The following is a 17908-nucleotide window of genomic DNA, read 5'->3' as shown; positions in this document are numbered from 1 at the left end:
CTTGATGCTTCTTTACTTGATAACACTTGATGCTCGCATTTTTTCTGCGCCTAGCTGAAATGCGTTAAAGAAAAACGTTTATGGGAGACAACCCATGTTTTATTTACAGTAATTTTCTTTTTGTTGAGTCTTGGAAGTTATTACTGTTGTAATGACCTCTCCTTATCATTTTTTTTGTGCCAAGAATAGCCTCTAATAGGAAGAAAGTAAGATTTGGGGAAGTTGCTGTCCTGAAAAAAGATTATCTGATGTTACCATAAAAATTCGTAAAAATATCCAGAGCGGAATTTTGAGCTGTCATTTTTTTATGCATATGCCCCATGTTATTATCTAACTTTCGTTAGTTGACCACTTATAGAGATAAGCAACAGAGGATTTTCAAAAAAATCGATCTTAACCTGTTGTTCTGTGTTAACAGATTTCTGCACTATTTGCATTTGCCTCTTAAATCTCTTTCTTTTTGAGTTCTTTTGATCAAAGAGCTTTTTTAAAGGTTGCTACAGTAGCTTATGATTAATAGATGTTTGATATATATTAGTACTGAACCCAAGTGGATTTGTTTATTTTGATTGTACTAATGCTGCTAATAAAGGACTGTGTGAAGTTTTGTATCAAGGAAGTTTTCAAGTGTAGGAAAGAAGAATGATGTGATGAGATGAAGAATGTACAAAATATAAAGCTTGGGGATGCCCCTCCACCCCAAGACATATTCAAGAGGTACAAGTGTCAAAGCTAGAGGATGCCCAAGGCATCCCCTCTTCATCAACAAAGCCACATGTCATTGATACGTCTCAAACGTATCTATAATTTCTTATGTTCCATGCTGCTTTTATGACAATACTCACATGTTTATACATACTTTACATCATTATTATGCATTTTCCGGCACTAACCTATTAACAAGATGCCGAAGCGCCGATTCTTTGTTTTTATTTGTTTTTGGTTTCAGAAATCCTACAAAGGAAATATTCTCAGAATTGGACGAAATCAACGCCCAGGGTCTTATTTTTCCACGGAGCTTCCAGAAGACTGAAGAGCATACGAGGTGGGGCCACGAGGAGCCGCCACCATAGGGCGGTGCGGCCAAGGAGGGGCCCGCGCCACCCTATGGGGTGGGCCCCTCGGGCGCCCCCCTGCGCTGCCCTTCCGCCTACTTAAACTCTCCATCGTGAAAACCCTATTACCGAGAGCCACGATACGGAAATACTTCCAGAGACGCCGCCGCCGCCAATCCCATCTCGGGGAATTCAGGAGATCGCCTCCGGCACCCTGCCGGAGAGGGGAATCATCACCGGAGGGCTCTACATCACCATGCCCGCCTCCGGACTGATGAGTGAGTAGTTCATCCTTGGACTATGCGTCCATAGCAGTAGCTAGATGGTTGTCTTCTCCTCTTGTGCTATCATGTTTAGATCTTGTGAGCTGCCTAACATGATCAAGATCATCTATTTGTAATGCTACATGTTGTGTTTGGTGGGATCCGATGAATATGGAGTACTATGTCAAGTTGATTATCAATTTATCATATATGTGTTGTTTATGTTCTTGCATGCTCTCCGTTGCTAGTAGGGGCTCTGGCCAAGTTGATACTTGTAACTCCAAGAGGGAGTATTTATGCTCGATAGTGGGTTCATGCCTCCATTGAATCTGGGACAGTGACAGAAAGTTCTAAGGTTGTGGATGTGCTGTTGCCACTAGGGATAAAACATCGATGCTTTGTCTAAGGATATTTGTGTTGATTACATTACGCACCATACTTAATGCAATTGTCTGTTGTTTGCAACTTAAAACTGGAAGGGGTGCGGATGCTAACCTGAAGGTGGACTATTTAGGCATAGATGCATGCTGGATGGCGGTCTATGTTCTTTGTCGTAATGCCCTGATTAAATCTCATAGTGATCATCATGATATGTATATGAATCTTTATTTGTCAATTGCCCACCTGTAATTTGTTTACCCATCATGCTATTTATCTTATTGGAGAGACACCACTAGTGAACTGTGGTCCCCGGTCCATTCTTTTACATCTGAAATACAATCTACTGCAATCTCTGTTCTCTGTTGTTCTTCGCAAACAAACATCATTCTACACACCATACATTTAATCCTTTGTTTTCAGCAAGCCGGTGAGATTGACAACCTCACTGTTACGTTGGGGCAAAGTATTTTGATTGTGTTGTGCAGGTTCCACGTTGGCGCCGGAATCCCTGGTGTTGCGCCGCACTACACTCCTCCACCAACAACCTTCACGTGGCCCTTGACTCCTACTGGTTCGATAACCTTGGTTTCTTTCTGAGGGAAAACTTGTTGTTGTGCGCATCACACCTTCCTCTTGGGGTTCCCAACGGACGTGTGCATCACGCGCCATCAGTCATCTCTCTATGCGCTTATTTTTATTGCTTCATACGATATGTGTTGTTCTTGGATTGTCTTTATTTTTGTTTAGAATATGTTGAATCCCGACACATTTCTTTTGGAGAAAGACCCGCTCCTTTTTTATTGCATAGAACGCTCTAGTTTTCGATGTTATTGTTCTGCGAGTGTTCTAGTTTTCTGGTACTACGTTTAGCTCTTGTTCTTTCACTTGAATTTTGTTCAGAGCTCGTTAGTATTCTTTATTTATGTATGATTAGCTCTCTGGTCCATAATGAATTTCATCTCTAAGAGTTATTCAAATAAGTTGATTGGTGTTGGATACGAGTAAAATATTTCATGACTATAGTGATGCAAAAGGAAGCTTGTCTAGACTGTGGCATAGACTTTGGCATGTCATGATGGATGTTATTATTGGCATATGCTTAGTATTTATTATTGTAGCATGACTTGTTTCAAATGGCTGAGTGTGGCACCCCCGGGATCAGGGTTAGACAAATACCAGATCTTCGTCTGACATAAGCCTAACCTAGAGCTCGAGAGACTATAGTGAGAGAATTGGTAACACAACAGTGACTCTACGACTCAAGAAGTAATACAAGCTCATAACTGAGCGAAGAACCAAAGAATTACAAGCAGAGGCCACTGACCTGACATACATCAATCAACGGAAGCAAAGTTATGCTATTAGACATAGCAAGATAGCAAAAGGCCTAAGAGGCCAGGAGCATAACGGCGACGTCCCAGCCCATAGATTCCAGGCTGCCACCTGGGAACCCCAAGCTACTCGTCGATGTCGACTAGAAACCACCATCTGCTGGAGCGACTTCGTGTGAAATAAGAGCATGCAAAGCTGAGTACAGGGACTCGGCAAGACTTAGTACAACCTTTTAGCAAAGCGGGTATGCGGGCTTTCTGTAGGGATTCTTTTGCGTAAAGCCAATTTTCCTTTGTTAAACAAGAGGGGGAAGAAGCTCGACTACTCAGAACCTTTAAAAGGGGATAAGTGACATAGGCATCCCCAATGGGCCTGCCAAAGATGGTACCCGGGGTTTACTCAAAGCCCAAGACTCGAAGAATAAGAAGACTTGGAAGCCCATTTAGTGTTAAGGAAAGATGGTTTGTATTAGGAAAGATAGAGATTTGTAATCTTACGGGTTGGGTACGAAACCCTCCCGAACTCTGTGACTTGTGCACTACAAAACCCTCGGCTCCGCCTCCTATATAAGGGGGAGTCGAGGGACGAAGAAAGGATCGAATCTATTGTCAACATAACCCTAGTTTTCATAATCGTCGAGTACCTTTTCGGCTGAAACCTTCGAGATCTACTTGCCCTCTACTTCTAACAAAACCCTAGTCTACAATCTGTAGGCATTGACAAGTTAATCCTTTGTCAATTGGCGCCGTCTGTGGGAATTAGAGGTTGCAAGGAGCTGATCTCGATGGCACGTTCAAGATCGTCGACTTCGTCGGTGGCAAGCAATGCGATGGATCGAAGTAACAAGGGAAAAACTGATCTAGTCAATTTTATTCCTCACCCGCCCTCCCGTATGGATGCATGTGCCTATCTGGAGGAGCCCATCATCATGACGTTCGGAGAATTCCGAATTGGCGTCAACAAGGAAGGATCTTACCGTCTCGAAGTTCCGATCTCGTCGGAATTTTCAGCGGTCGATTCTAGCTTTTCGTCGAGTGACGGGGAGTTTTCGTCGCCACGCTTCGTCGACAGCAAAGCAAGCGGAAAGCTCGCCAAGATCTTCAGCAACACATCCTTCGAGTCGTCTGCGGACTCCTTTATAAGCAGCGACTCCGACAGCGTCGACAGCTTCAACTTCATCGACAAATCTGCTGCCATCGGAAAGGTCTTCACCACTCTATATGATGGTGTCACCAATCCTGACAAAAATCAGTATGCAAAATATCATCAGATTTATGCGATAGAAGGGGCAGGCCGATCAGAGCCAGAAACGTCAGAGGCTTTCGATGATTTGGGAAATCCATACATCGATCCCGCTGATCTCAGAAAAGGCTTAGGCACTAAATACGTCGGGTCCTCACCTCGAGAAAGAGTACAACTCCCGCAAGAAGTGTGGGATAGGGCTGCAAGAGCCATGGATGGTTCAGAACCTATGACCACCACTGCCACTGTACAAGAACTTCAAGCATATCAATATAGACTTGCTCGGGTAAGCAGAGAGTTGGAAAAACAGACAGCATCCCTGAATAGGAGAAGAGAGGCAGCTTCCGCATCAAGCAGACGCCGAGCAGAGTTAAGTCGACAATCAGGAACTTCAGGGGACAGTCACAGAGAAGCTCGGAGGAGAGCAATGTCTCGGTTGCAAAACATACCCAAAGCAGAAAGAGGAAACATAATTCAAAATCTCGACATGTCCTTTATGTCGATTGATGAAAGGGGAAATATCATCCCAAAAACGCCAGAAGCAGGTTACATGGCAACACAAGCTTACATCCTGGCGTCCAGACCACCTCCTGGGGACCCGAGAGAACCATTGTTCAATATGGCGATGGCTGGAGTAGGAGTTATGGGAACAGCTTTTGCAACAACGCCTCCCGAAGAAAATCCTAGGCAAAATAGTCCACGACCCATCGCAGCAGTTCAAGACCCCCCAAGAACAAGTGGAGCAAGAGACACAGCAGTCCAAGTAAGGGTGGACAGAGCGCGACAAGAAAGAAGGGAGCGTCAGCACTCACCAGAAGTTGCCGACGAAGATATGTGTGGGCTCGCGTGTTTCACGAGAAGAGTTCGAAAGACTCGAGTCCCAAAAGGGTTCAAGCTACCCGAAAATTTCAAGAAATTCGACGGCCTGCAAGATCCCGAGGATTGGCTCGTGGATTATCTCGAGATGGTGAAGCTGGTAGGAGGAACCAGAGCAACAGCTATGCAAAGTATCCAAGTTCACTTGAGCGGTGCCGCGAGATCTTGGATAAAGAAACTCCCCCCAAATTCCATCGACAGCTGGGATAACTTTGAGGATATCTTCGTGAAAAATTTCCGATCCACCTGCAAGAAACCTGCGTCATTGGAAGAGTTGAGGGCGTGTCGACAAAAACATGACGAGTCGATGAGAAAATATATACAGCGGTGGAACATTATAAAAAACTCGGCAGAAGATATATCTGACGAGAGAGCAATAGATGCGTTCGTGGCAGGAATTCGGCGAGGAGACTTCGTCGAGGACTTAGGGAGAACTAACCCTAAGACCATATCAGCACTCATGGAGATAGCCAATAAATGGGCAGATGGAGAAGACGCAATATACAACAAGCGACACAGGTCGCCAGAAGAGGATCATGGTCGAAATTATGAAAATAGAAGGCGATTTTCTCGCCAGTTCTACAACAACGATGCTCCTGGCCATATATCGGCTGGTTTTCGAGGAAATCCTGGAGGAAACAGTCGAGATGATTATCAAAGGAGTAACGAGCATCAAGGCGACAATAGAGGCGATTCTCGCGGCAACAGACAAAATAGTGGACCAAGGTTTCAAAGACCTTATGTGTCCCCCGAAGAGATGATGAATGGTCCGTGTCAAATGCATTTTTATCTTGACAATAACGGAAAGAGGCAGTCAGGGCATCTCCAGAAAGACTGCCGAAATTTTCAAGCAATGTTACGAGCCGCAGGAATCGCAAATGCCCAAGCCACAAATAGAAACCCCCAGGGGCCAAGAAGCGAGATCCACCTTCCACCTCCTCCCGCAATTACTGACGAAAATCGGCACCAACTCAGAATAGCGGCAGCACCACACCCACCTCCATATGTTGATCCTAATTCTAACGGTGCGGTCTCGATGATTCAGAAAGCTAGGCCATCCAACAGGGCGCAGAAGGTAATCTCACGACAAGTGTTCATGGCAGAGAAGATGCCTCCACCAACAGTCGAGTACTTAAATTGGTCGGGGCAAGACATCGGCTTCACAATCGCGGATCATCCGCAGCAAGTTCCTCGACCAGGACAATCGGCACTCATCTTACCCGCAGTAATTGCTGGTTTCGACGTGTCGAGAGTCTTCATAGACGGCGGCAGCAGCTTAAACCTTATGTATGCAGATACATTGAGGAAAATGAACATATCCCTGGCAAACTTGAAACCAACTGATACACGCTTTCACGGGATCACACCAGAGAAGCCAAGTTATCCGCTGGGCAAGATCAATCTCGACGTTCAGTTCGGAACCCGAGAAAATTACAGGATAGAGAATTTGGAGTTTGAAGTTGTGGACTTTCCGTCGCAATATCACGCTCTGTTGGGACGACCAGCATATGCCAGGTTCATGGCAGTGCCGCATTATACATATCTGTTGTGGAGGTTGCCTGGGCCCAAGGGACCTATCACAATCAAAGGAAGTTTTGCGTTATCTGATAAATGCGACAAGGATTTTCATCGACTGTCAGAAACTTTCGGGATGCAAGCAGAGTATGCGGCGCCAAGGTTCACTGATTATGATGTGCTACCAGAGGTAGGGAGATCTTCTAAGGAGCCAACTTTCAACACAACCAAAGATTCAAAAGAGGTACAGATCCACCCGACAGACCCAAAGAAAACGACATCCATTGCAGCAAACATGGATGTCGCATAGGAAAGCGCGCTCGTCGAGTTCCTCCGTGAGCACTGGAAAATCTTCGCATGGTGTCCAGCTGACATGCCAGGAGTACCCAGGGAACTTGCCGAGCACCACCTCAATTTGGATCCTCTCGCAAGACCAGTCAAGCAACCTTTGCGGCGTTTTTCGGAACCAAGCCGCAAAGCCATGTTATCAGAAATAGATCGACTCAAAGATGCTGGATTCATCAAAGAAATATCTACAGAAGCCACATGGGTAGCTAACCCAGTGATGGTGCCGAAAAAACACACAATAGTCCTTCGCATGTGCGTCGACTTCACGTGTCTCAATAAACATTGTCCCAAGGATCGATCAAATCATCGACTCCACGGCAGGATGTGAACGTCTTTCCTTCTTGGACGCATATTCTGGTTATAACCAGATCAGATTAAAAGAAGAAGATGAAGCCAAGACAGCGTTTATCACACCTTACGGCGTGTTTTGCTACAAAACAATGCCCTTTGGTTTGAAAAACGCGGGAGCAACATATCAGCGGATGATGCAGAAGTGCCTAGCAACACAGATTGGGAAAAATGTGCAAGTCTACATTGACGATGTCGTAATAACATCAAAGAAGGGGTCAACTCTGATCAAAGATTTGAGGGAAACCTTCGACAACCTCGACAAGTTCTGCCTCAAGCTGAACCCGACAAAGTGCTCTTTTGGAGTTCCTGCAGGAGAACTTCTCGGGTTCTTAGTATCAGCAAGTGGGATTGAAGCCAACCCCGAAAATATCCAGGCCATCGTTACTATGAGAAAACCAACAAAGTTAAAAGAAATACAACAGTTAACGGGGCGAGTCGCAGCTTTAAGCAGATTCGTCGCCAGGCTAGGAGAGAAGGCATTGCCGTTTTACGCATTGATCAAACATGGGGAAAAATTTCAATGGAACGAGGAAGCAGATAGGGCTTTCGAGAACCTCAAGCGGACAATTTCGACACCACCAATCCTGGTGGCGCCTAAAGAGAAGGAACCTATCCTCTTATACATTGCAGCCACACCTCAGGTGGTCAGCACAGCCCTAGTAGTCGAAAGAGAAGAAGAAGGAAAGCTCCATGGAGTTCAGAGGCCAGTATATTTCATCAGCGAAGTACTGTCGCCTTCAAAACAGCGGTACCCGCAATATCAGAAATTGGCGTATGGAGTATTCACGACAGCAAGAAAATTGCGACACTACTTTTCGGTGCACCCGATAATAGTGGTCAATGAAGCTCCCTTGTCAAACATATTGAACAACCCAGAAGCTACGGGTCGTGTCTCCCTTTGGGGAATAGAACTTTCCCCTCGGGACATCACGTATGAAAAAAGAATGGCAATAAAATCGCAGGTTCTACCAGACTTCATTGCAGAGTGGATGGAGCTACAAAACACGGGGCCTCCAGATTTATCGAGAACCTGGACCATGAACTTCGACGGGTCCAAAAGGTTGGAAGGCGCTGGAGCAGGCGTGATATTGGTATCACCTGAAGGCGACAAGTTGAAATATGTCTTAAGGATGACGTTTCCAAATGCGTCTAACAATGAAGCAGAATATGAAGCCCTCATACACGGGATGAAGATGGCGAAAGCTTGTGGTGCAACCCGATTAAAAAATTTCGGCGACTCACAATTGGTGGCACAGCAAGTTATGAACCAATGTGATGCAGTCAACGAAAGTATGGTAGCATACAAAGAAGTGTACAATGAGCTGGAGAAATTGTTTGATGGATGCGAGGTAAACCACATCAGCAGGCTGAGTAACGATGAAGCCGACGTTCTCGCAAACATCGGGTCACAGTGTCTCGCGATTCCTCCAGGCGTGTTTTGGGAAGAGATAAGTGAAAGATCAACAAAGCCAACGAAAACAAAGAAGGAGAAAAAAGAGAAACCCTCGAGTACCACCAACGACACAGTAGAAGAAGAAGAGGAGCAGGAGCTAGTCATGATGGTGCAAACCCCATGGATGCAGGCTTACATATCATACATCCTAAGGAAAACGATACCCGACGATCCAGTTGAAGCAAGGCGAATAATTAGAAGATCAAAAGCTTTTACTGTGGTAAAAGGGGAGTTGTACAAACGAAGTATTTCGGGCGTGCTACAGAGATGCGTTACACCCGAAGAAGGAAGAATCATCCTGAAAGATGTGCACGAAGGGATATGCGGGCACCACGCGAGTAGCCGAGCTATCGCGGCTAAGGTTTTCAGAGCAGGATTTTATTGGTTAACAGCAATCGAGGACGCGAAGGAAATAGTGAGAACTTGCGACGCGTGCCAAAGATTTGCCGCCAAACCTCAATCTCCCGCAGCAGAACTTATGTCAATCCCACTATCTTGGCCCTTTGCTCAATGGGGTCTCGACATGGTGGGAAAACTACACAAAGCTTCGCCAGGAGGTTATGAGTATATGCTTGTCGCTGTCGACAAATTTACAAAGTGGATAGAAGCAAAGCCGATAAATTCACCGGACGGCGCGTCGGCGATTAAATTCGTGAAAAGCATCGTCTTTAGATTTGGAGTCCCTCATAGCATTGTCACAGACAACGACAGTAATTTTACGTCCAAGGAGTTCAAAGCATACTGCGCAGAAGTGGGCATCAAACTAAGTTTTGCGTCTGTTGCACATCCACAGACCAACGGTCAAGTCGAGAAGGCAAATGGCATCATCTGCAATGGTATCAAGAAGCGCCTGCTAGGACCATTGGAAAAAGCTCGACATACTTGGCCGGAGGAGTTGCCAAGTGTGTTGTGGAGTATTCGAACAACACCAAATACAGCAACACAGGAAACGCCGTTCTTTCTGGTCCATGGAGCCGAAGCAGTCCTGCCGATAGAAATAGAACACGATTCTCCAAGAGTTACCGAATACGATGAAGAAACCTCGAGGAAAGCTTTGGAGGATGATGTCGATGCACTTGATGAAGCTCGAGACGAAGTCCTGTCACGAGTTGCTAAATATCAACAGGACCTGAAGAATTACCACATTCGACGATTGCGGCCAAGATCTTTCCAAGTTGGTGATTTAGTTTTGCGACTCAACCAAAAAAGTCATGAAAAACTCGAGTCACCATGGCTTGGGCCCTACATCGGCACAGAAGTAATCGAAGGAGGAGCATACAGAATCAAGGACAAGAAGACGGGGAACGTTGAGCCAAATCCTTGGAACGTGGCGCAGCTCAGGCGTTTTTACGCTTAGATACCGAAATATAGTCTCCTCTGTAAACATACAATGTACTGAAACGTCCGCGAGTTTTCAGACGCACTCTTTTCCTTTTTCGGGGCACCGAGTGGGGCCGGGAAAGGTTTTTAATGAGGCGGGCTCGCGGTGCTGCAATAAAGATAGTAAAGATATACTTCTTATTCGTCGACACACTCGGGGGCTCTACACCTTCAAGCCTCAAAATACGTACAAAACAGACAAACTTGACTTACCGAAATATTTCGCCTTGGTACAATAATACCTCGCCAAATACATAAATCGGAAGCTGATAATGGTAAATATAGTATACACGTCAAAAATCTCATTGCTCTGCTCCAAGAACCTGGCAACACAAATATAGAACTTCGACACTAAGATACTCGAGGGCCTGCAGTCCATCAAGATGTTTTATTACAACAAAAAGAGAAATCGTCAAAAGGGAAAAATAGTACAAATCCTAGCCAAAAGGCTCGGGGGCTCTAACAATATAGAGCACTTTGCAATATACAACAAATTTCTCTGACAAGGTTTTGCCATATGGAACAAATCAGTCAAAACCTAAAATACTGTCTATTGATAAGCCTCTGCTTGTCTTATGTTCAGCGTAAGACCCCTTGACGAAGAATTCTGAGTCCATCCGAAGAAGCTCATCTATCATCGACTCAGCCACAGGAGACACCATTTCATTGATCGTGTCAATATCATTCTTGGAGCAGATCAACGACAATCCTCGTCAGGTCTAATTTTGGATGGCAAATATTTATCATAATCATGGCGAATCTTGCTCCAGCAGTCAATTGAGCTCGTACAAAATTATGAATACGAGGAGCATCTCTGAAGGTCTCTAGCAATTCAGGAAGAGTCGCAGGAACCTCATTCCGAGGAAACAAAGTCTTGAAAACAAGGGTCAACGTTGTCGTGCAAAAATTGAGAAATTCGCGCACTTGGCAAGCACGATCTTGGAACCTGACAATCTGCTGGGTTCGTTCAGGAGTGGCCCAAAATAAACAGCCATGGTTAAGGGAAAGGTTGACAAGAAGATTCGTTCTCTCATTCACTCTTCGATCTTCGGCGGCAGCATCAAGAACCGAGCCTATTTGACAACAAGGCAACAAACTTGAAAGAAAGCACAACAAAATAAAGAGAAGGCATCATGAGGTTGAAGATACATACCTAACATATCCGTGCTAGCTTCCAACATTAGCTCGAGCATGCTATTTTCTCGGGTGGTAGCTCCTTTTGCTTCCAATACAGCAGCATCCTTGGCAACCATAGCCTCTTCGGCTTGTCGAAGAGCAAGTTGTTCTTGTTCAGACGCTTTCCGAGATTGTTCCATCATTGCTAGAGTTTGTTTCTTCATGGATTGAAGTTGTTGTCGAAGTTCTTGTAAATCTTCCGACAAAGGTTTGCTTGGAGAACCTTCAAGGATATCATCATCGGCTTTTACTTTCTTCGACAAGGAAGATGCAGGCGCAACATCGGGATAGCAAGGATTGGTTGAATAATTATCAAATATTAACTGGAAAAGAAAATCCCCGAATCAATGATAGTACCAAGAGGAGTTTCATTGCCTTCTAGAAAGTTTACATGGTCATTACAAAAGAAGTTCTCCAAAGGGATTGGCAGGGTAATTGTCGCCAAGGCTAGAACGGCGACAACAGCAAAAGAAATAAAGAAAGCAAAATATAGAAAAGGCAAAGGCAGTCAATTAGACCTCCGGCCTTGACGAGCTAGGAGTCGAAGATGGTTTGATCCCGAGATAGGCCAGGATTTTCTTCGTATTCAGCTTTGCCGCCTTGATCAATGATCGCCATTTTGTTTGCTCTATCTGCTCCGTGTTGCCCACTTTTGCCCAGTCAATGGTCTGTTGACTATCAGCAACCAAGGCAACCGTGCTTTCAATGGCAACCTTCATATTTTCATGGCGCATCTTCAGCCCAAGATCTTCGGGAGGATTAAAGCACTTGGTAAGAGCAAGGAAAGTTGCGGGTTCCTCTTTCTTCGGAAAGAAGTAGGGGAAAAGTCTCGACAACCCTGCCCTGGCTTCATCAATGCCCTCACGCGTTTCTGTCCCATGAAACTCAAGGAACAAAACGGCGTCAAGAAGAGGATCATTGTCGGGATCTTCAAGTTCAAATTCTTGAGAAGTCTTATCTGTCAAAATAAATAAAAAAAACCCGATCAGCAAAAGAGTGCAGAAAAGAAAAATCCAAAGGATATGAAGTGGTTCAGATACTTACTGACAAAGCGACGATTTTGCGTCCTTATACGTTTAGTAATCGCTTCTTCACGAGCGATTTGTGCAGCTATGTGATCGCTCAACAAAGTCTCGGCATCATGCAGACGTTTCCGAAGATCTTCGACACCAGCAGAATCAGCCTTAGCTTTGTCAGCTTCTCGCCTAGCTTCAACGGCATCTGACTCGGCCTTCTTACGAGCCTCTTCACTTTGCTCTAATTTTTGAGCAAGTGTATTGGCACGCTCGTTGACCTCCGCCAGTTTTTCTGTCAAGAAAGTTAAAAACGTCGACAACAAGAGAGCAAGAAATCAGAAGCAAAAAAGAAGTAACGAAGCATTACCTTCAGTTTTGCTGGCATAATCACGGTACCCAATGAATTGAGCACCAATGCGAAGAAGCTCTTTGATCATAGGCTATCAAGGAAGGACAAAGAAAGAAAATGTCGGTATGGGAAAAATGATGGCACGTAGAAGCAAATGGAGAAAATATAGACAGCGACAAGTGAATTAAGAACTTACATCATCCAAGAGAGGGTTAGAGGAGCTACTCAATTGAAGAGTAGGCTCCGGGATTGTTTCAACCCTTGCCCTTTTTGGTGAAGGGACAAGGGGGCTTGTAGGAGGAGTAGCAGTGCCGACATTTTGTTGAGGAGGCGAAGTTTCTTCTCCTTCAACTAGCGTCTCCGAGGCGACTAATGTATGTGACGTACTCGTTCGAGCAGCCACATCAGCAGTTGGTACTTCTTCTTCATCATCACTACGAGTAAATGTCGACAACATAAAAAGCAAGATAGACAAAAATCTTCAAGTGCAATTAAATAGAGAGAAGGTACTTACGAACTGATGAGGGTCTCGAGGTATGGATCATAAGCTGCCTTCTGGCGTGAAGGAACAGCTTCTTCGGGCTTGGAGGTGCCGGAATCTTCGGCATCATTCCTTTTCCTTTTGTTCTTTGGAGAAACAGCAGGAGGAGGAGATTGTGCCGACGCAGTGGCTTCAGAGGCGTCCTCCTTTTCATCAGATCCTGCAGACTTTCGAGAATCTGTGGGTTCAGTCACAAAGGAGGGCGCATCTTGGTTATCATCGGAAATAACCGTCCTTTCTTCGACTTCTCCACCTTCAGGAAGGGGAGGAAGCGAAACAAGATTTGGATGGTCCTGTATAAAAATAAGGAAGGATGTCAAAAAGGAGTAACAACACAAATAGCAAGGCAATAACAAATTAAGCGACAATGTTTACCTTAGGAAGCGCATTGGTGGCGCTGTATGGTTTTACGCGATAAGTGGAAGGGATAGGATCTTTCTTCTTGAGAGATGAAATTTTTCGGATAAGCCTATCCAAATCCTTGACTTCCAGATTCGTCGACAAGCGATCTGTGTCTTCATCGCCAGCATAATTCCAGAAAGGGTTTTTGCGAGCCTGAAGAGGCTGCACTCTAGTCCTAAGGAAATACGCCGTAATTTGGATGCCTGATAATTCTTTTCCACGAGTATTCTGCAACTCATGGATGCGAGTCATCAGGGCTTCCATCGAAATTCTTTCTTCTTTGGTAGCTTCTGCGTCCCAAGAACGGCGGCGAAGGATTTTCTCGGCACCGTCGAAAGGAGGAATATTGTCTTCAGCGCATCCATGGTTTTCTTCCCGAATATATAACCACTTCTTGCGCCACCCTTGAACGGAGTCAGGGAGTTTGACGTCGAAGTAGTTGGCAGAGGAGCGAACAGAAATAACAAGGCCGCCTATATTATAGGCGACATTGGCAGAGCCATTACGGCGACAGAAGAAAATGCGCTTCCATAATGCCCAGTTAGGCTGGACACCAAGGAAGGCTTCGCAGAGGGTGATGAAGATGGAAATATGAAGGATAGAGTTGGGCGTGAGGTGGTGAAGTTGGAGACCATAAACAAAAAGTAATCCCCGAAGAAAAGGGTGAATGGGGGCGGAAAGACCGCGGATGAGGTGATCAACAAAACTTACCCGATACCCCATTGGAGGGGTTGGGTAGCTTTCTTCACTGGGGAAGCAAACCGCTTTGGGTTTCTTGCTAATCCCCAGTTTCTTCAAGAGATTCAGGTCCTGGTTCGTGATCTTGGACCTTTCCCACTCTGCGGCTCCTAGATCCGCGGCAACCATCGATGAATCTGGCGTGCTGTGCCTGGTCAAGCGACGCGGTGGCATCAACAATGGCGGAGGAATGCAGCTGCGAAGAGATGAGCTCTGAGAGTTGTGGGGCGCATGAGGAAGTTTTGCAGGTAGAAGCAGGGGAACGACGCGAGCGGAAGTGCTGCAGGTAGAAGAAGGAGACCTTATATAGAGGTGCGGTGAAACGGCGGACCGTTGGATGGAAAAAGTATGTGGGAGATGATAACCACGTGGAGACAAGGGTAAAAAAGTATTTTAACATTGACGAGGTTATGGAACGTGTGCCAGAAAAAGGGGAGAACATGTGTCCCCCACTTGCACGACGTGTCCGTCAGATGAGGAATTTGGACCCACAAGGCAGTGAGAGAAGCGGTAATGGCATGTTTCCAAAACAGAAATCGTGGCTATCATCAGCAACGACGTCATCAAGGTGAAAGAAAAGCTCGACTATGAAGCTTCAAAAGTTTATCGACAACACAAGATTATTTCGAGAGCCTTTGATCAAATACAAGTTTTTGCCCAAATGCTCGGGGGCTACTCTGGAGAAGAGAAAATTTTGAGTATGACAAGATGGAAATGGTAAGAGCCTATGATCAAATACAAATATTTGTTCATAGCCTCGGGGGCTACTCCCATCGGGAGCGCTGGTCGCGCACCCGATAAATATAAAATTGTCGAGAAGGATTATAAATATAGCGGCAATGGATACTAATCTGTGGAGCCTACACCCAAGTACAAGTCCTTGGCTGTAGCCTCGGGGGCTACTCCCATCGGGAACGCTGTTCGCGTGCCCGATGAATTTTTAATTAAAAGAAAGAAGTACGAGTGAGTATATTTCGAGTTACACAGTTAACTCTACATATACTCCCATCGGGAAGACAAAATAAGTCATCTTAATATGACTCGATAAAATGTGCTATTCCAGCAGCCGAAAAGCACTCGACAAAATATTCTCAGAGCGCTAAAAGTCGCGAATAAATCTCTGAATGCCGCAAAACTTTGCGAAGGTAAGACCCCAGATCCGTTCTGAGCGGCGTGGCACCGTCTCTGACGGCGGATTGCTACTATTTTCCGTATCAACAGATACGAAGAAAAATCCTAACGGACGCGTTAGGTACCCGATAAAATATGACTGGGACTCGACAGAATGGTAAGACCTTAAGCGGCACCTGTCGAAGTTTACACCAGTATCCCGAGATCATGTCCATGGACGTGATCTTGAAGTAGGTTTTTGCGGATTGCCACTAGAGCAGTTAACTAGTACCTGATCCGTCAGATGAACTAGCCCCAACTACCATTATCCCTGTACAAAATAGTGTTTGCATATCGAAAGATTATGTAATGAGTAAAATTGGAGATTTTCCCTGATTCTTCGATTCAAGAAAAATCTCGGGGGCTACTGACATAGGCATCCCCAATGGGCCTGCCAAAGATGGTACCCGGGGTTTACTCAAAGCCCAAGACTCGAAGAATAAGAAGACTTGGAAGCCCATTTAGTGTTAAGGAAAGATGGTTTGTATTAGGAAAGATAGAGATTTGTAATCTTACGGGTTGGGTACGAAACCCTCCCGAACTCTGTAACTTGTGCACTACGAAACCCTCGGCTCCGCCTCCTATATAAGGGGGAGTCGAGGGACGAAGAAAGGATCGAATCTATTGTCAACATAACCCTAGTTTTCATAATCGTCGAGTACCTTTTCGGCTGAAACCTTCGAGATCTACTTGCCCTCTACTTCTAACAAAACCCTAGTCTACAATCTGTAGGCATTGACAAGTTAATCCTTTGTCAATAAGAGAGCGATATCTCTAGCTCTACTGATCATCATATTGTATCCACCAATCTTCATCATCTCGAACCACTATCCTCGGATCACCCCCTCAACAACCCGGAGAAGGTATCCGTAAACGCACATTGGTTGCCAAGTTTTACGATCAGGTTAAAGTTGTCTATGATCACAGAATCCATTCCCAAGTCGTCCGTAACCGTGGACACGGCGTTTCGAAAAGATTTAACCCTGCAGGGGTGCACAACTTTATCCACATGTACCAACCGACTCTTAATGCCAGATCATAAGCTTTATTTTTTGGAAAGCCGGCAGAGGATGGTTGACCACGACCTTTACCTTGCTGTCGCCGAGACCATGAGTCACGCGCTAAGGATTGTTCCGCCGTAACAGGTCAAGTCCCGAAGTCGGTCCTTAACGATGTGAGGCGAGGTGGGTTTCCCCAGGGACTCTAACCCCAGCCACCACGGCCACGCTTACCTACCTGTTATGTACCTTTTCCCCCAAAGCAGAATGCAATGCATATGTTCAGATAACGCGCAAACTATGTGACTCATGGAATCTACTAGGCAAGTTAGTGAGTCGAGAGGGTACCATAATATTGCCTCGTGTGGTTGTACGCTCGGTCTTGGTTCAAGAGGCGAGAACTCGGTTCCTAGGGTCGGCAGAAACGAAACAACCCACCACATCCCAATGTGGCCTCTCGTCTGAGCCTTTAGTCATATTTTAACAACATTTCTACACTTACCACGTCAACCTGTCATGCTAGGTTCATTTCATTGTAAGTCTCCAGTCCGAAGACCGGAGTAGTAGCGTAACAAACTAAGCATGGCTAAGCATAAAGATATAAAGGTTCTAGAGATGCACACATGCCAAACCTAGTTATGCTAGGAGCAGTGGATCAGGGATTTGAGGCTACAAGGTGGAACATGCATCAGATAGGGTAACTCGACCTATCGATAAAAGACAGTTGAATCGCATGCAATATGTACGAACCAGAAGTAAAAGCATTTCAAAAATCATATATGAACCAGGCTAGGGCTTGCCTTTATCCCTGACAAAGAAAGATGGGATCTTCGGAGATCTTGTGCTTGATTTGTTCTTCAGTGTTGTTCATCCTTGTCGTCTCAGACTCGTGCTCTATCGGTCGCGCAGAAACAAATACCGGAAAGGTAAAAGAACAATCAACATATGGCATCGATGCAATGCGCATACAATAATGATGACATGACATGTTAATAGAAATAAAAGTGATCCTATAATATGCTCATCAATTTAAATAGGATTGGAATGCATAATACCTTGCAATTCCATAAACCCCATATACCCCATATGTAAAGAAAAGGGTTCATTTGTTCTCCTATTGAGGACAGGGTTCAAAGTTGTTTAACAATGCATGCTTTTGATACTAAAGTGTAGATCTCATTTTTATGAAGATTTTGATATATTATACACATTTTTCTGATTTAAAATGAATAAGTTATGAATTTAACAAGGTTTAATCAAATTCTGGAATTTCTGGAAAATGTTAAATATCTGACAGGAGGGGTCCACTGTCAGGGTTTTAT

This window comes from Lolium perenne, chromosome 5, assembly GCF_019359855.2.
Source record: "Lolium perenne isolate Kyuss_39 chromosome 5, Kyuss_2.0, whole genome shotgun sequence".
In the NCBI taxonomy this organism is placed as follows: domain Eukaryota; kingdom Viridiplantae; phylum Streptophyta; class Magnoliopsida; order Poales; family Poaceae; genus Lolium; species Lolium perenne.
This window is presented reverse-complemented; position numbering follows the sequence as displayed.